The sequence below is a fragment of the Musca vetustissima genome, unplaced genomic scaffold (assembly GCF_032173495.1).
Source record: "Musca vetustissima isolate MV318-11 ecotype Yass unplaced genomic scaffold, APGP_CSIRO_Mvet_v1 utg2180, whole genome shotgun sequence".
Lineage (NCBI taxonomy): Eukaryota > Metazoa > Arthropoda > Insecta > Diptera > Muscidae > Musca > Musca vetustissima.
This window is the reverse complement of record NW_026887089.1, coordinates 619,510-632,717: the sequence shown is the minus strand read 5'-3', so window position 1 is coordinate 632,717 and position 13,208 is coordinate 619,510. Positions and strand designations below refer to the sequence as shown.

Below are 13,208 nucleotides of genomic sequence, written 5' to 3'. Positions count from 1 at the left end.
AATTGGACCGAACTGAGGCTTGGATTTTTTTTTTGAATATTTTTCAAGGGCCAATAATAGCAGCCGTGGTAAAAATATTTTTCAACACAACCCACGGTGTGGATTTATTGGACAATTAATTAACTAGGCTGGTTTAAATATATATTTTTTAAGGACAATTCTATGCTTGGATTTTTTAAATGTGTTTTCAAGGGATTTCATACTTTGGATGGATTAGGATTTTTGAAGAACATTTTTCTAGGACCATTGAAATTTTTTTTTTTCAAGGACGAGTAATGGCTTGCTTTTTTTTTAAATACTTTTCAGGGCCATTCAAAGGCGTGGATTTTTTCAAGAATATTTTTCAACCGGCTAACACAGGAATGTTAAAGGAATATTTTTCAAGGGCCAACTGAGGCGTGGATTTATTAAAGAATATTTTTCAAGGGCCAACTGAGGCGTGGATTTATTAAATAATATTTTTCAAGGACCAACTGAGGCGTGGATTTAAAAAACATTTTTTAAAGGGCCAACTGATTTTATTAAAGAATCGATTTTTTCAAGGGCCAACTTTTTTTTAAATCTAATACTTTTCAAAGGCCATCCAAGGCGTAGATTTTTTAAAGAATATTTTTCAAGGGCAAACTGAGGCGTGGATTTATTAAAGAATATTTTTCAAGGGCCAACTGAGGCGTGGATTTATTAAAGAATATTTTTCAAAGGCCAACTGAGGCGTGGATTTTTTAAAGAATACTTTTCAAAGGCCAACTGAGGCGTAGATTTTTTAAAGAATACTTTTCTTTTCAAGGGCCAACTGAGGCGTGGATTTATTAAAGAATACTTTTCAAGGGCCAACTGAGGCGTGGATTTATTAAAGAATATTTTTCAATATTTTTCAAGAATACTTTTCAAGGGCCAACTGAGGCGTGGATTTATTAAAGAATATTTTTCAAGGGCCAACTGAGGCGTGGATTTATTAAAGAATACTTTTCAAGGGCCAACTGAGGCGTGGATTTATTAAAGAATACTTTTCAAAGGCCAACTGAGGCGTGGATTTATTAAAGAATATTTTTCAAGGGCCAACTGAGGCGTGGATTTATTAAAGAATATTTTTACAAGGGCCAACTGAGGCGTGGATTTATTAAAGAATACTTTTCAAGGGCCAACTGAGGCGTTTTTTAAAGAATATTTTTCAAGGGCCAACTGAGGCGTGGATTTTTTAAAGAATATTTTTCAAGGGCCAACTGAGGCGTGGATTTTTTAAAGAATATTTTTCAAAGGCCAACTGAGGCGTGGATTTATTAAAGAATATTTTTCAAGGGCCAACTGAGGCGTGGATTTTTTAAAGAATATTTTTCAAGGGCCAACTGAGGCGTGGATTTTTTAAAGAATATTTTTCAAAGGCCAACTGAGGCGTGGATTTTTTAAAGAATATTTTTCAAGGGCCAACTGAGGCGTGGATTTATTAAAGAATATTTTTCAAAGGCCAACTGAGGCGTGGATTTATTAAAGAATATTTTTCAAAGGCCAACTGAGGCGTGGATTTATTAAAGAATATTTTTCAAGGGCCAACTGAGGCGTGGATTTATTAAAGAATATTTTTCAAGGGCCAACTGAGGCGTGGATTTTTTAAAGAATATTTTTCAAAGGCCATCCAAGGCGTAGATTTTTTAAAGAATATTTTTCAAAGGCCATCCAAGGCGTAGATTTTTTAAAGAATACTTTTCAAAGGCCATCCAAGGCGTAGATTTTTTAAAGAATATTTTTCAAAGGCCATCTGAGGCGTGGATTTTTTAAAGAATATTTTTCAAGGGCCAACTGAGGCGTGGATTTTTTAAAGAATATTTTTCAAGGGCCAACTGAGGCGTGGATTTTTTAAAGAATATTTTTCAAGGGCCAACTGAGGCGTGGATTTATTAAAGAATATTTTTCAAGGGCCAACTGAGGCGTGTATTTATTAAAGAATATTTTTCAAAGGCCAACTGAGGCGTGGATTTTTTTAAGAATATTTTTCAAAGAATATTTTTCAGAATATTTTTCAAGGGCCAACTGAGGCGTGGATTTATTAAAGAATATTTTTCAAGGGCCAACTGAGGCGTGGATTTATTAAAGAATATTTTTTGGATTTATTAAAGAATATTTTTTTTGAGGGCCTAAGGCGTGGATTTTTTAAAGAATATTTTTTCAAAGGCCATCCAATTTTTTTGAGGACTTTAAAAGGCGTAGATTTCTTAAAGGCCATCCAAGGCGTAGATTTTTTAAAGAATACTTTTCACGGGCCAATAGAAGACATAGATTTTTTAAAGAATACTTTTCAAAGGCCAGCCAAAACGGATTTTTTTTTAAAGAATATTTTTTGTAGATCCTGCAAGGCATGCATTTTTTAAATAATATTTTTTAAAGTGTAAATATTTTAAAGAATATTTTGGTCAAGTAATATCTAAACCACTGGGCATTTCAGATATGTTTATTATTTTGTTAACATAAGTAGTTTACCCACGTTTCTCTAAAAATTAAAAAAAATTATTGATAAGATCTTATCAAAACTATGTCATTGTTGAAGTTTTTAAGTATTCGGCACTTAGAGATACAAGAAACTATTTTGGATTTTACGATTTTAATAACCATATGGTGTATCGTTCAGGATTGGCGAATGCTCTTTGGTCTACCTTCTTACCAAGATTTTTGAATATAGATAGTATATTTTCTGGGAAATTCCATGTAGATTATACTTTAGAACAGATGACAAACAAACTTTCAAAATGCATTTCCATAATTCAATTATGAATATAAATAATCATACTCGAAGTAAGTGTTTCTAAGAAATGAAATAAAATGTGCATTCTCCCGAATGCATTTCATTCATTCCCAACGAAACCACTTTGAACCACTTCTTTTGCTATCATTTCATTCAATTTGCATGTGTACTCGCAACACTTTAATTTTATCTCTTCCCTATGCAATTAATTATTAACAATATGGACAATGTTTACAAATACTTTCAAAAATATCAGTAGCCAACCTTGCCTCCTTCTCACCTGAACATGTTTCCAGATTAAAATAGAATTTGTCACTTAAGTTGATAAACAAATCGACAATAAAGCTCAACGACAAATCACCGATATTTGGGGTTCTTCTATTAGATTAGGGCCACTTAAAATGCTGCCTCAAATTGGCCTGTAACCAATTATAATTAACCAAGTTATCAGCTATTAACCACAAAAAAATATGATGGTTGTGTGGAATCTGATTAGCAGCACGGGGAACAAAAAATAAATCATTGACAATGACAAAGTGTTGGGAGTTGCAGGAAAGAAAAAATTCCAACATATGCCAAAGTGGCCAAGGGTAATGGATAGGGAGGTAGGTATTTTGCTTTCACCTGCATACCCTCCAAATTGGTTTGGTGGGTGGTTGAAATATCACCTTTTTCGCACACACACACTGTTTTGACAACATCACCTAAATTGATTTGTTTTTATTTATCAGAATTTGTTTCAATTTTTTTCTGTTTCACTGTCCACTGACATCTGAGTTACTTATCTGCTACCGGAGTTGAATTTTTATTTACTTTTTTTTTGTTATTTCTATCTATTGATAGCTCCAAATGATATGTCAATCTCCGTTAATGTGCACAATTGTCAAGTATTGGGACAAATTGGTAAATTCCAAAACGAAAGTTTTGCTAAAAATGTTGTTAGTCTTTCATAAACACTTTAACCTGACGCATGTTGAAAACAATTGTGAAACGTGAAAAATATTGAAAATAAATAGTATACTTAAGGGAATTTTAAATTTCTAATAAAAAACGAAAAAAATGTTTTGAAAAAAATAAACCAAATTAAAAACAAATATTTTGGATGTTCAATAAAGAGTGTAAAAGTGTGCAAACAACGAAAAGAAAATTGAAAACCCGCTGAAGGAAAAAACAAAAATTGAGATTTCTCTACGAAGTGGTGAAATAATTTGTGGTTAGTATATATAAATGTGGTGATTTTCTACCATATCCAAAAACATAACCACGGCGCAGATTTGTTAAGGATAGTTTTCGGAGGAATCTACAAGGCGTAGATTTTTTAAACAATATTTTTCCAATGAGTATCGGGGCGTAGATTTTTAAAGAAGGAATATCAGGAACGTAGGCGTAAATAGGCGTGGATTTTTAAAGAAGGAATATCAGGAACGTAGGCGTAAATAGGCGTGGATTTTTAAAGAAGGAATAAAATAAACGTAGGCCTAAATAGGCGGGGATTTTTAAAGAAGGAATAAAAGAAACGTAGGCCTAAATAGGCGTGGATTTTTAAAGAAGGAATAAAAGAACGTAGGCCTAAATAGGCGTGGATTTTTAAAGAAGGAATAAAAGAAACGTAGGCCTAAATAGACGTGGATTTTTAAAGAAGGATAAAAGAAATGTAGGCCTAAATAGGCGTGGATTTTTAAAGAAGGAATAAAAGAAACGTAGGCCTAAATAGGCGTGGATTTTTAAAGAAGGATAAAAGAAATGTAGGCCTAAATAGGCGTGGATTTTTAAAGAAGGAATAAAAGAAACGTAGGCCTAAATAGGCGTGGATTTTTAAAGAAGGAATAAAAGAAACGTAGGCCTAAATAGGCGTGGATTTTTAAAGAAGGAATAAAAGAAACGTAGGCCTAAATAGGCGTGGATTTTTAAAGAAGGAATATCAGAAACGTAGGCGTTAATAGGCGTGGATTTTTAAAGAAGGAATAAAAGAAACGTAGGCCTAAATAGGCGTGGATTTTTAAAGAAGGAATAAAAGAAACGTAGGCCTAAATAGGAGTGGATTTTTAAAGAAGGAATAAAAGAAACGTAGGCCTAAATAGGCGTGGATTTTTAAAGAAGGAATAAAAGAAACGTAGGCCTAAATAGGCGTGGATTTTTAAAGAAGGAATAAAAGAAACGTAGGCCTAAATAGGCGTGGATTTTTAAAGAAGGAATAAAAGAAACGTAGGCCTAAATAGGCGTGGATTTTTAAAGAAGGAATAAAAGAAACGTAGGCCTAAATAGGCGTGGATTTTTAAAGAAGGAATAAAAGAAACGTAGGCCTAAATAAAAGAAACGTAGGCCTAAATAGGCGTGGATTTTTAAAGAAGGAATATCAGAAACGTAGGCCTAAATAGGCGTGGATTTTTAAAGAAGGAATAAAAGAAACGTAGGCCTAAATAGGCGTGGATTTTTAAAGAAGGAATAAAAGAAACGTAGGCCTAAATAGGCGTGGATTTTTAAAGAAGGAATAAAAGAAACGTAGGCCTATATAGGCGTGGATTTTTAAAGAAGGAATAAAAGAAACGTAGGCCTAAATAGGCGTGGATTTTTAAAGAAGGAATAAAAGAAACGTAGGCCTAAATAGGCGTGGATTTTTAAAGAAGGAATAAAAGAAACGTAGGCCTGAATAGGCGTGGATTTTTAAAGAAGGAATAAAAGAAACGTAGGCCTGAATAGGCGTGGATTTTTAAAGAAGGAATAAAAGAAACGTAGGCCTAAATAGGCGTGGATTTTTAAAGAAGGAATAAAAGAAACGTAGGCCTAAATAGGCGTGGATTTTTAAAGAAGGAATAAAAGAAACGTAGGCCTAAATAGGCGTGGATTTTTAAAGAAGGAATAAAAGAAACGTAGGCCTAAATAGGCGTGGATTTTTAAAGAAGGAATATCAGAAACGTAGGCGTTAATAGGCGTGGATTTTTAAAGAAGGAATAAAAGAAACGTAGGCCTAAATAGGCGTGGATTTTTAAAGAAGGAATAAAAGAAACGTAGGCCTAAATAGGCGTGGATTTTTAAAGAAGGAATAAAAGAAACGTAGGCCTAAATAGGCGTGGATTTTTAAAGAAGGAATAAAAGAAACGTAGGCCTAAATAGGCGTGGATTTTTAAAGAAGGAATAAAAGAAACGTAGGCCTAAATAGGCGTGGATTTTTAAAGAAGGAATATCAGAAACGTAGGCCTAAATAGGCGTGGATTTTTAAAGAAGGAATAAAAGAAACGTAGGCCTAAATAGGCGTGGATTTTTAAAGAAGGAATAAAAGAAACGTAGGCGTTAATAGGCGTGGATTTTTAAAGAAGGAATATCAGAAACGTAGGCGTTAATAGGCGTGGATTTTTAAAGAAGGAATAAAAGAAACGTAGGCCTAAATAGGCGTGGATTTTTAAAGAAGGAATAAAAGAAACGTAGGCCTAAATAGGCGTGGATTTTTAAAGAAGGAATATCAGAAACGTAGGCGTTAATAGGCGGGGATTTTTAAAGAAGGAATAAAAGAAACGTAGGCCTAAATAGGCGTGGATTTTTAAAGAAGGAATAAAAGAAACGTAGGCCTAAATAGGCGTGGATTTTTAAAGAAGGAATAAAAGAAACGTAGGCCTAAATAGGCGTGGATTTTTAAAGAAGGAATAAGAGAAACGTAGGCCTATATAGGCGTGGATTTTTAAAGAAGGAATAAGAGAAACGTAGGCCTATATAGGCGTGGATTTTTAAAGAAGGAATAAAAGAAACGTAGGCCTAAATAGGCGTGGATTTTTAAAGAATGAATAAAAAAACGTAGGCGTAGATAGGCGAGGATTTTTTAAGAATAATTTTCCAAAGTCTAAGGAGGATTTTTTTTAATGAATAATTTTTTAATGTTTGCAAATTTGAAAAAAAAAAAATTGAAACCCGATTAAGAAATTAAAAAAAAAATAGAGATTTCTAAGAAGTGATGAAACAGTTTGAAAAATTTTGTTAGTATAAAGTTGTAATTTTTATAAGAATATTTTTCGAAGACTCTACAAAGTGTAGATTTTTTAAAGAATATTTTTTCAAGGAATATCAGATATGCAGACCAAAATAGGAGTGGATTTTTAAAGAATATTTTTTAAAGATCTAAACAGGCTTGATTTTTAAAGAATATGTATTTCAGATTCTAAACAGGCGTGGATTTTTTAAATAATTTGTTTTTTGAAAGACCCTACAAGACATGGACTTTTTAAAGAATATTACGAAAAGAAAATTGAAAACCCATTGAAGAAACAAAAACAAAATTTGAGATTTCTAAGAAGTGGTGAACTAATTTTTGGTTAGTATAAAATTTAAAAATTACAAATTTTATTCCATTTCCAAATCTGAAAAGATCTCCATCTGGTATAAAGATTTGATTTATTTCAAAAATTAAGGTTAATTTATTCTTATTGAAATAAGTTATTTGTGAAGCCTGGTGTTTCAGATTGGCATGATGTGGGAGGTACCTCAGCCTCATGGCAAATGGGGGTATATACACTTTGCTACGAGAAAAATGGGCCTAATCGAAATATTGTTTTGTGGACAATTAACAATTTTCGTCCATAAGTGAATGAATAATCGATTTCACACAGACTTAGCATATCCTAATATTTCTTGCAAACTTAAATCCTGTTCGGAGACGTGAAATATCTATCCACTATTTCTGATACCTCTCCATAATATGGCACACATTTTGTCCATAATTAAATCATCAGAATTTGTACCAAACTTCCATAATTTAATATTTTTATCAAACCTGTTTAGTGTTCGAGTCTACTTCCTCTAGTAACTTCCCCACAAAGGGTCAAAATTTGGAAAATTTGTTATTCTCATATAAAACGAAGGGAAAATCCAAATTTATCCGACCTTGATCAGGTCCTCCACTTCTGATACAATATAACGCTAAGAGAATGCCCGCTTTGAACCAAACTTTGTTCAGCATAATGTTTTTGTTTTTTTTTTTCATTGATCCTCCCCCTGCACATAGCTAAATTTTTACCAGACCTAGATTAGGTCAAAACGTTCTGGGATATCTCCCAAGTGAGTGTTAAATATAGGTAAATCAAATATCAAGCTAATGGATTGTCAAATGTGATTCAAATTTTGCACATAATAACGTTTTCATCAAACCGATATAAAATCCGAAGATCGGTCTTTTCGGTCCACTCCTTATGGTATATTCCCCATGATGTTTCAAACATGTAAAATTGATATGAAGCTAATGGAGTATCTTTAAAACTTTCATTAAATTCCGACGCCCGATAGGTTCTGTAAATCAACATCCCAACTCCTTCAAATTCCCGCTCAAAAAACAGAAACTTTTCAAACAACTAAAACATTAAGGGCAAAAATACACGATAGAGTCCAGAATTATAGACCAAAAACCCCTTAAAAAGGTATTGAAAATGGGGTATATCGATCCACGTTTTGGTACAGCGCCCATACATGCACTTACTCAGGATTTCACTTCGGGGGAAGCCTGCTGGTTCGATATGAACATTATCGAGTCCTTCCAATTTGGTCTCCTGATTTCTTTGAAGGCGAGACAATTTTGTTCAAAAGATTATGGATTTAGGTCTATATTTTGACATATTCCACGTAATAATGTGCTGCCCATTTTCGATATTTTGGAGGTTTTAATCCCATTTCATCGTCCTGTCCACCATTTACAGAAGTTTGGACGAACCTATGGGAGCTATCTCAAATTTGAATTTTCATAAATTTTAAAAATATGCAGCCCTTTTATAGATATATTGGAAAATACGTCTATTTTCGGCCCTTTAGAATATTTTTAAAAAACTCCAGACCAATTGTAGATCACTGAAAAAAATATTTTTTAGAAAACCCCCCACTAATTAAAGAACGGGACCGATCATATAATACCCTAAACAACTACCATGAAAATCTAACTTTCTGCGTTTCTTTATTCTGAGCCTGGAAATATTTGCACTCTCTTGACGGATTATATGTCAACAGATCCACTTTCTAACCCTGGCATATTTTCAAAATTTTGTTTTCCCCGGGTGAATATTTACGCTATAAAAGGTTTTGGTTGATTTGACCCTCGAAATATCTAAGCTGTCATTCTAAGTTTTTGGTCAAATCCCCTTCACCGTGTAAATATGTGAGGTTCTGCATATATTAACGGCCTCAAGAGCGACTAGAAAATCAGACTATAGTAAATCCTTCGCCCTAAAAAGGCATAAAAATAAAACTCAATAAAGTTTTCGGTTCATTGCACCCCTTAATTATTTTCCCAACATCACTGAAAATTGTGGTCGTTGTCATTGACCATAACCGAAACGATCAGCGCAACATTTGCGATCTCTAGAGAGGTAGTAATAGTACTAGACAATATCATAACACATAGACACCTTTAAATATTAAAGAATACCTCCCACATCGGAGTACATACAACCAATGTAATTGGTATCAATTTAAGGGTCAACCACTCCTCGTGGATATACCATATACTTCCCTTATCTATATCCTTCAGGAGCAAATATATACTCAACAGAATACAAATACATCATAGTTGTGTAGAGTAAAAAATCCACCCTTTTTAAGATTCTTATAAGGATATTTTGAAATAAATTACGCATGTTATACATCCTTGAATAGAAATAATTTTAGGAAATCGAAACCTTTGGAGATCCATAAAAAAATATTTAAAAATTCCTTGAAAATTCCATCTTAGAAGTTTAATGCAACATTTAAAGGAAATTGAATGAGATTGTGGGAGCTATATCTAAATCAGAAGCGATTTTCACAAAATTCACAAGGTTGGCCTTTGGGCCAAATAAGTGAGCTGTACGAAGTTTTATCTCAAAAAAAAAACCTCCTGACATTTTAAAGACGTTTTTTATTTCCATATAGGTTGGAGGTTTTTATGATAAAAATTCGGAGTTATTTTGAAGATTTTAATTTGAATCGAGGGGAACTCTCAGGCAGGCCTCATCTCCTTATTCCTCTGATAGCAATAATGATTACGTCTAGTCTATGTAAAACACTTAGTTGTGTATACGAGAAATGTGTAGTTATCTTACATCAAGCTGTATCGAGAAAAAAAAAGGTTTTTGTTTGGGATATAAAATGAGTTTTTCCACATAATCTATTACCAAATATCCTTCAAAGTTTATCCCTCTATCTCAGTCTCTGACACTTTCATTTGGGAACAGGGTTTTCTTTTTCCAATCACAAATACACACATCGAACACAGATTCTGCTTACGAACTTTAATTTTCAATACACACACATACCAACGCACTATGTACTTCAGTTTATATAATAATCCTCTTCTATATATCTGAATATATATACACACACAACTTCATTTTCAAATATCATTACAAAAAAAGAAATGAAGTTTAATTTTTTTTTTTGTTTTTGCATTTTTGATTCGTACCTTTGTTTTCTTGACTATTTAAATAGTGATGATAAGCTCGATAACCCAAATACGCGAAAATATTTTCACAATTTTTTTTTAATATTTTTTGTTGTTGGATTTGATTTGTTTGTTGCCACTTTTCAATTCCGAGAGTGGAAAGCTGGTGGAAAATGTATTTCACTTGAAAATGTGTGTCAGGATCAGACGTCTCCACCAAAATGGCGTTTTCCGTTTGCTCGGCATCACTACTTATATAAAATACGAAACGAGAATAGGCGACAAAACGAATGGCGAGTTTTTCGGCTCGTTTCGTTTTTTTTTTCGATTTTTTTGGTGGGAGTCGGATACAGAATTAGTTTTTTTTTGGACAACCAAAGCAGAGAACAAACAAGCATGACAAACAGGGATACAAAAAAAGAAGAAAAAAACAGGGAAAACAAAAGTCCTTGCTAAACCAAAAAAGCAGACAAGGACTTATAAGTTACCTACACACACACACACACGTTATGAAGGTAGTTGTTAGTTTTTCTTTCGGATTGTAATCATAAGTGATCCATTTAAATTTGTCCCTAGTTGGCGAATTATATAATGAACAAGAACAAACAACAGCAGCAACAACAGCATTCACTATATCCTCCCACTATCCTTGCAAACACAGTTTGCCATTTGAAATGAGCACAGAAACTGACATACTTGGCATTTGGAGAAGATGATGAAGAAGAAAAAAACCTAATCGTCCATTACCTTATGGTTGATTGGTATCAACACCAGTGTATTATGTGTTTGTATGTATATATGTGTGTGTGTGTACTTTGTTCAAAGGATAGTTGTATGCTAGAACGCTTCATTGGCCAAGAATTGTTACAAATATCGCCATAGATAACCAGTGTAGTTTAAAAATTGCATTTTAAGTACCATTGGGCCTACATTTAGAGCTAGGCACTTTACCTCGCGGCCATCCATTGTTCAATATTTGTTCAATGTTTGTCTCTCGGCAATTCCGAATTCCATTGTTCACAGCATTGCACACTTTACACATTGTGTAACACAGTTGCAAAATATATAAACTTAAATTTAATGCAAACACCGAAGTGCCAAGAGCGATGCTGACAGTGTGGCGTATTTATTTAGGTTCTAAATAAATGAAAATATATTCAAATAATCCACACATATATAGATCTTAAAAAAAATATTTTCAAATAATTCACGCCCTTGTGGACCTTGAGAAAAATATTTTTTTTAATTGGCATATGTCCGCAACTTCGTTAGCGAATGTAGGAAATATTTAAACATGTATTAACATATTATTTTATTTTCATAGAAAACTGCATATGTCTGAAAAAACAATCCACACATAAATATCGACCATAAATTAAATTTGAGTACCATTTAGCACCAAATTTCATGATTCGAGCTCTAAAGGTTCACCCAAATTCAAATTTTACCAAGTTTTCCATTTAACACACATTATTTCCCTAAGTACCCTCCTCAACCATTTAACAAAACTTCCTTCATACCCCGATCCTACACCCCCACAATGATTCCAAATTCATATTTCAGGATACCAACTCTATTGGTTCACCCACAATTCAAATTGTACCAAATTTAGTAGTACGAATTTCTAAAACTTCCTAAATATCCCAATCCTACACACCGACAATGATTCTAAACCCACTTCCCACTCCCTACTTCATAGGTTCAAATTGTACCAAATTTTGTACACAGTAGTACCAATTCCAAAACTTCCTATATACTCAATCCTACACAATTTAAATTGTACCAAATTTAGTACACATTAGTACGAATTTCCAAAACTTCCTTCTTAACCCAAACCAACACCCCCACAGTGACCCTAAATCCATGTTTCAGGATTCCAACACTATCAGTTGACCCACAATTCAAATTGTATAAAATTTAGTACACAGTACTAAATTTCCAAAACTTCAACATACCCCAATCCTACACCTCCACAGTGATCCTAAATCCAAGTTTTAGGATTCTGAATCTTTCGGTTCACCCACAATTCAAATTGTACCAAATTTAGTCCAAAACTTCTTACATACCCCAACCCTATACCTCCACAGTGATCCTAAATCAAAATTTCATGATTTCAACTCTATCGGTTCACCCACAATTTAAATTGTACCAAATTTAGTACACATTAGTATAAATTCTAAAACTTCCTACATATTTCAATCTTACACCTCAACAGTGATCCTGACCCCAAATTTCATGATTCTAGCTCTATTGGTTCACCTAAAATTCAAATTGTACCAAATTTTGTACCATTTAGTACTCATAAGTATTAATTTGTTAAACTGAATCCTGACCCAAATCCTACATGCCCACAATGATCCTAACTCCAAACGTCATTGTTCCCGCTCTATCGGTTCACCCAAATCCAAATTGTACCAATTATAGTACGATTTAGTACTTTTCTTACACATAAGTAAACATTTTCCAAAACTACGTACATATCCCAATCCTAAACTCCAACGGTAATGTTAATTTCAATTTTCAGGATTCCAGCTCGATTTGTACCTCCAAATCAAATTTGTACCAAATATAGTACCATATAGAACTTTTCGTACACATGAGTACACGCTTTCCAAACTCTCCTCATATCGACCCTATTTCTCAACCTTCATTTGCATTCCAAATATCAAGTTTTTAGCTCAATCCATTCACACGCTACGAAATTGTACCAAATTTAGTACATTTCAGTACTTTTCGGATACTTATAGTTCGAATTTCCAAAAAGCCCTTTGCTATATCTATTCAACACTCCATCAGTGACCCTCAATCCAAATTTCAGAGTTCTAGCTCTATGGTTCGCCAAATACAAATCATACCATATTTAGAACTTTTTAGTACTTTTCGTACCGTTTTAGTACGAATTTCCAAAAACCCAGCCTTATATGTCACATTTGGACCAAGAGTGACACTCACCTAAAATTTCAAGATTCTAGCTTTAAATCAGTCTATCACTTTGTTCTTTTATTAGTATAGATTAAATTTGTACCAAATATAGTACCATATAGTACTTTTCGTAAACATGAGTACACGCTTTCAAAACCA

General features: G+C 33.3%; 2 protein-coding genes across 6 annotated transcripts in view; one reads left to right on the top strand and one right to left on the bottom strand.

Annotated features, from left to right (window-relative positions):
• Window positions 1-10,240, bottom strand: part of LOC133334646 (glutamate decarboxylase) — a 38,585-nt gene extending 28,345 nt beyond the window's left edge. Inside the window, exon 1 of the mRNA XM_061542965.1 lies at window positions 10,149-10,240. The gene's annotated coding sequence lies outside the window, so the exon portion shown is untranslated. The remainder of the gene's footprint in view (window positions 1-10,148) is intronic.
• The window catches only part of LOC133334648 (putative uncharacterized protein DDB_G0291608), a 323,326-nt gene that overhangs the window by 73,865 nt on the left and 236,253 nt on the right, over window positions 1-13,208 (top strand). The gene's annotated exons all lie outside the window — the stretch shown is intronic.